The sequence below is a fragment of the Agelaius phoeniceus genome, chromosome 8 (genome assembly GCF_051311805.1).
Source record: "Agelaius phoeniceus isolate bAgePho1 chromosome 8, bAgePho1.hap1, whole genome shotgun sequence".
NCBI classification, from domain to species: domain Eukaryota; kingdom Metazoa; phylum Chordata; class Aves; order Passeriformes; family Icteridae; genus Agelaius; species Agelaius phoeniceus.
Genome location: NC_135272.1, coordinates 35,019,463 through 35,025,462, shown reverse-complemented (window position 1 = coordinate 35,025,462; position 6,000 = coordinate 35,019,463). Strand labels below are relative to the sequence as shown.

The following is a 6,000-nucleotide window of genomic DNA, read 5'->3' as shown; positions in this document are numbered from 1 at the left end:
GAAAAATCACAAAGATGAGACAAATTTTATTTTGTCTTCATATGCACTGAGTGGTTTCTGAGAAATATCATTTTCTCACTGCAGGGAACCAGTGCTCACTAATAGCAGAGCCAAGCAAAATTTCTGAAAATTGTTATTGTAATGTTTACATAATGAGATCATATTTTTTTCCCTTATGAAGTACAGGTGCAAAATCTAAGCACTTTGCTCCCAGAAGTGCTACTTTCCAGCCATTTCTTTCTTAAGTGGTCCTAGCAAATGTAACCAGCCAGCTATTAATAGGCTATTGACAACCTTGGGAAATCTTTTTTTTTATTTTTTGCCCCTTGCAACCCTACTAATGCAAAAACCCAAACCTATCACTCAAAATCTTTCTGCTCTTTCATTTCCTTGCTGTCTTCTTTTTTTTTTTTTTTTTTTTTTTTTTAATTCTATTTATTTTTTGAGGACCAGTAAAGCTACGGAAGAGCATCTGCTGGACCCTTCATGGAGAAGCAGACATGTGGAAGCCTTGCAAATATAAAAGCCAGGAGGGGGTCAGGCCCCAGATGGTGAGTGTTTGCTCTTAACGAGGAGAGTCTTTATCCTCCAAAAGAAGGGAGGTAGCACCCTCTAGCACTGAGCCTTTGCTACCACTCCAATGACAGGCACTGCCAAACATAAATCAGAGTGATAACAGCCTCTACTGGGGATTGAGACCCACATTTTCCTGCATGGAAGATAAAATCTTTTCTGGTTCTTAATTCAATCACATACCCAACTGGCAATCTTGCATATCAAAATGGGAATCCTGGGAGGCTGCTGGAATATGCAGATCAACAGAAGCTAATTAGCATTTACTTGCAGCCATCCTTAACTGATTGGCAGCACAGCTGTGGGGACCAAGCAGAACATGCTGAGTTGCATATTTGTATGGCCACCTGCCATTTGGTGGGATCCAAAATAGTGTAAACTACCACTTCACAATAACTCAGTGACCTTAGTTTTGAAGTAATATTGAGCAGACATATTTGGCTAAGTGTATAATTAGTGCTTATTTCACCTGACATGCAGTTCAACAATAGGCTGTGCAGCAGTACCTTCCTAATTCGACATGTTGATGTCTTAATTGAGATTGACAACTTGTTAGAGAGGTACTGCATTTCCAACGCAGCCTGAGATCTACCCATCATCACCAACTTCCCTGAGCATATGAAACAATGTGCTTTTGTGCCTTAAAACATATTCCAGCTATTCAGATCTGAACAATCAAACATGAGGGGAGCTCACTGATGAAAGCAAGGGGTCCAGTTCTTGCAGGGGCTTTATGTGAGTAATTTTATTGCTTTGCTACTGATACGTCATGGAGTGGGGTATGACCCAGAAAATAAAAATGTCAGGAAGCATAACAACAAAAAATAAAGGGAGAAAGCACACTTAGGCAGAAGGAAAGTCAGCATTGGAGGCCAGCTCCCACAATGGTAGTGAAGTGAAAATGAATGAAAGCTGTACCAAGTATTTACTGTAAAATATCGAGAAGAGATTGGTGCCTCCCAAGGTTAAACAAGCAAAGATCTGTAGCCTGATTGTCTCATCATCCTAATCTGGAAATCTGGGTTACCTGAACATTGGGATACCTCTTTGCTTCCAGGCAAAAATATCTGAAGGAGATCAAATTTGTGTATCCACTGCAAACGAAATAGAAATAACCTCTGTCAATTGGCATGTTTGCTCAGGGTGCCTGGACTGGCTTGTAGCAACAAGAAATTTGATTCTGTTTTAGACTGCATGCCAGAAAATTGAAAATAAATATATATCTATTATCTGCATCTGATAAGTGATTAGAAAAGTATATCTAGGATTGCTGATACAGTGAAATGTAATGAAATATACAGGCAGTGCTAGAATAGTGGAAGATGTAGGAATGTAACAATAGGTCAGAATGGAGTTCTTGCTTGTGTGTTTCCAAAAGGGGACCATATCCTGTGAAATATAAGTCCCTTCAATCAAAACAATGTCCTCATTATTCCTGTGTCACATATGGACAGGAGCAAGGCCTGGAGTTCATCTGCTGTTTTTTACCTGAGGAAATGCTATAAAAATCCTGCTATGCCATTCTTGGTGTGCTAGGGATAAGGATACCCAGAGATATTCTGGAGGCACACTGCCACAAGGCATTACATGTTATTAAAGCCCACACTTTTAAACACATTCCTGATAATGCAAAAGAAGAAGTGGCCAAGTTCAGAACCCTCCTCTCTGTACCCCCATGAACCATGTGAGGTATGGATGGACAGACCCCCCCAGGCCAGCAGGTCCAGGTGAGCTGCCTCTGCAGAAGTCATTCCAATAATTGCTTGATGCTTGATCTTTGCCACATTCTTCATCACTGAACGTTGCAGCAGCTTTGTTCTTGAGCCCTGATGTGAAGGCTTTGCACCCATAGCCCCAGAATTGCCTTGGCTCTCTTTCTGTAGCCACACTGAATCAAACCATCTGCCTCATTCAGCTACTGAAAGAGAAAAATCTCATCTTGACTACTAAAAAACCCTGCCAGATAAGCAAATACTTCTGAGCTAAGGCTTTGTGGGCAATTTACCCCTATTGCAATGAATTTTCCAATATGTAGTAAATACTGCAAGGTGCTGTAGATGTAGATTCTGTGCCCAAAGGCAACTGAAGGTAGCAGAAATGCTCCTGTTGTCTTGGATGTGCTTAAATCACTGAAAACGATCATGAAATTTTGTACTTTTGTTTCTGGACATAAACAGGGATGCCCTCAAGTTAGGGAGATCATATTTGTCAAGGACTTTGCTCCTGGCCAGACAGATGTGGACTTCCTAGAAAGTTACTTGGACACTGTCTTGTGAGGATCTGAGCAGGATTTGTAGCTGTGTAAATGTAGAGTGGAAGAGGCATTGGAGTTTCAGCTGATGGGCAACTTGACAGCCCGTTGAGCAGATTGCTGCAGCTCTGGGCTCTGTGCATTCATGGAAAGCCAGGAGCATTGGCTCCCAGGCACTGAGACTCCCATTCATCTGGGACTTCCAAGTTCCTGTCTCTGTATTATGCAACCATGTGGAATTTTAATTTGAGACTTATCCAAATTGCCTGATAATTTTTCAAACCTTCTAGATTTCCTTCTTCCTCTTCCAAATCAGAATGAAAACAAATTCCAGAATATTAAAAGAATTTCCATGCCAGAATTTCATATCTTCATCCAAGTCTGCTTCTAAATTTGTGTCACAATAGAGTTTGGGACTGAGCTGTGTCATATTGCATCAGGCTGTGGGAATAACAGCCTGACATTGCTCATGCTCATCACAGTGCCTTTTACGTATCAAGATGATTGTAGCTCATCTCCAGCTCATCTCCAACATCTCCAGGTGTTCCTAGGGAAGGCACTGACCCTGTGCTCTGTACCCCAGCCAGCTGGCTCTCTCACATTTTCACCAGAGTATGGCACTTGTACCATCACTTCTCCATTGTCTTTCCAATGGAACTGGCTCTCACTTAGGAAGCTCAAGAGCTAAAGAATCTTAAATATGACAAAATGCTACTGGACCCTGCAGAAGACAGTCTGGGAAATACTTTGTGCCATCCCCGAAGTTGGAGAGGGGGACCCTGCTAGAATTTAAGAAAATTATATGTATCTTGGCTTCCTGTTAGTGAAGAAAAGTACTCTACCTGTTTAGGGGCACGTTCTGGAATTTCACTTACTGGAAATGTCCATCTCTCACATCCAGGAGAGATCTCATAAGCAGCAGGGCAGTGCATCCATCAGGCAGGCTCTGGGACACCCTTTCATTAGGATTTGTTCTGATCTGTGGTGATGATTTAATAGCCAGTTGGAGCACTCCAGTTTGGAGCCTGTGCTGCAAGCAGCAGTGGGATGCAGTCCTCACTGAAGACTTTTGCTTCTTTTCCACTATGCAAAATAACAAAAAAGACTAATCTTAAAACTGCTCTTAATGAGTATAACCAAAATATTAACAGTAGTAAACAAGAATACATTTGCTCATAACTTGTCATATCAGTGTAATAAATTAAGCCAGAAACACATTAACATTTGACAGCTTAAACAATGCAGGAAAAAATACAAACCTCACAGGGACTATGTGAAGCATGTTGGCAGTTTAACAGACATTTTGAGATGTAGATACATATATCAACCTTTCTGAATTTAGTCTTGATAACTCCTTTTCCTCTGTGTGCCAAAACACTGCCGTGTGAAGACTAATGAGTTCCAGATTTGTTTATCTTTGGTGGCTGAGGCAGATTCATGAGCCCCCTGAACCTATTTTACACCAGCCCTGTGATACCAGCGTGCAACACCAGGGGCAGAAACGTCTCTCTTATGCTGATGGATACATAAGATCTTCTAAGAGAGATGTGCTTGGCCATCTGACACAAGACATCATGTCAGATGTGTTCTGGATGATCTATATGAGTGAATTGTCCTGCCTGTTATCTTTCATATGTGTTTTATGTTTATGTTCAGAGGTGTAATAACAAATGTTCAGAACAAATCTCGCATATGAAATAAGGAGTATTATGTCTTACAACAAGGCTTTGTGTCGTGTACTCACCAGATTTTCATATGGATGATTGTGTTTCCCGAATTTTTTAATGTTTATCTTGTGAGAGCTCTCAAATAAACATCATAGATCAGTAAGACCTCGGGCTGCCTAAGTGAACTTCTTCCTTTTGCTTTTCCCCTATTTGAGTTCTACTGATTTGTTTTGTTCCTTGATATTTTAGGTTTTTACAACTCAGGGAATTTTGGTCCTTCAGTGTTTGCCTTTGTTAAGACATGTGGCCATAACTGGAAAAAGGAAGGGTTGGGGTAATGATTGTACTTGATGATCTGAGAGATCTTTTCCAACCCTAATGTTTCCATGATGATGCATCTTTATTGGAGTTAAAATACAACATTTGAGTAGCCTTTTGTGAAAGCAGAGCAGAGCATTTTCCTGCTGAAAATCCAAGCTGGTGATTTCTTTGTGGACTAATCTTTGCTCAGTTCTAAAGAAAGGGGATGATTTTGACCTATTTCCCCCTCAAACCCATGGCTGGTTTCATCTCTTGACAGAAAAAAGGTGGTGCAAAGGCACCTGGAACAACTTGAAGCAGAGAATGTCCCTGGAGGACACCAGTCACTGTGGTGGATCTGCCTCTCCTGCCCTGGGTCTGTCCAGGGACACAAGGGACAGCCAAGGCACGTGCACAGGGAGAGCTGTGGGTATCACACAGCAAGTTAAAACAACTCTGATGAACACTTCACTTTCTGCCTCCAGATTTCTTATTCATTATTAGCACTGTAGCAGAGGATCTAATGTACCCTTACCATAGTTACGGTCCAAAAATAACGTTTTTTCCTCGAATTTGAATGTGGTGTACATGTTTAAGTAACTTTGCTGATGATTTTTTTCCTGTTTTAACAGATGTATTTTGACTAACTACTTCTGCAGAGCAATTCCTTCTTTAGCAGAGACTGCTCTGTGTCCTCCTCTTTCTTGTAAGTAATATTTTTCAGAATTTTTAACTGGTGGGGACAGGTCATATGTATTAAATAAGCAGCAAGAAAACTCAATAATCCTCTATTTCCTCTATTCTGATTTGAAAATTATAAAATCCAACCAGAACCACAGCAGACTTTCTGTACAAGTATCATGGTACATAGCAGTGTCCCATGGAGGTGCAGTGCATACAGCTGTTTGTACTGTGTGTTTTGAAAGGAAGAGTGAAGCAAGGTTTGTTAGGAAAGCTGCCTTCTGTGTAGGAATATTTTTGCGGTTATTTGTAAGAGAAGCTTACTTGCTATTTGAATATTTAATAAGTGATACAATGCCTGGACTATGCTTTTCTGGGAACTGGCCTTAAGCTCTTTTCAATAGCAATACTAAACCAAGGTCAGAATTTATTGCAGAGTAAAACGAGGTAACAAATGCTTTTGGGGTTTCACTGTCTGTGGATCTCTGTGTTGTTTACTGTGTGCAGCACAATCCTGTGACAGCCCAA

General features: G+C 40.9%; 1 long non-coding RNA gene across 1 annotated transcript in view; it reads left to right on the top strand.

Annotated features, from left to right (window-relative positions):
- Positions 1–451: 451 nt before the first annotated feature.
- LOC143694608 (uncharacterized) overlaps positions 452–6,000 on the top strand; it is a 29,901-nt gene continuing 24,352 nt past the window's right edge. The window contains exons 1-2 of the long non-coding RNA XR_013183177.1: positions 452–551; positions 5,424–5,497. This is a non-coding gene — a long non-coding RNA (uncharacterized LOC143694608). The remainder of the gene's footprint in view (positions 552–5,423; positions 5,498–6,000) is intronic.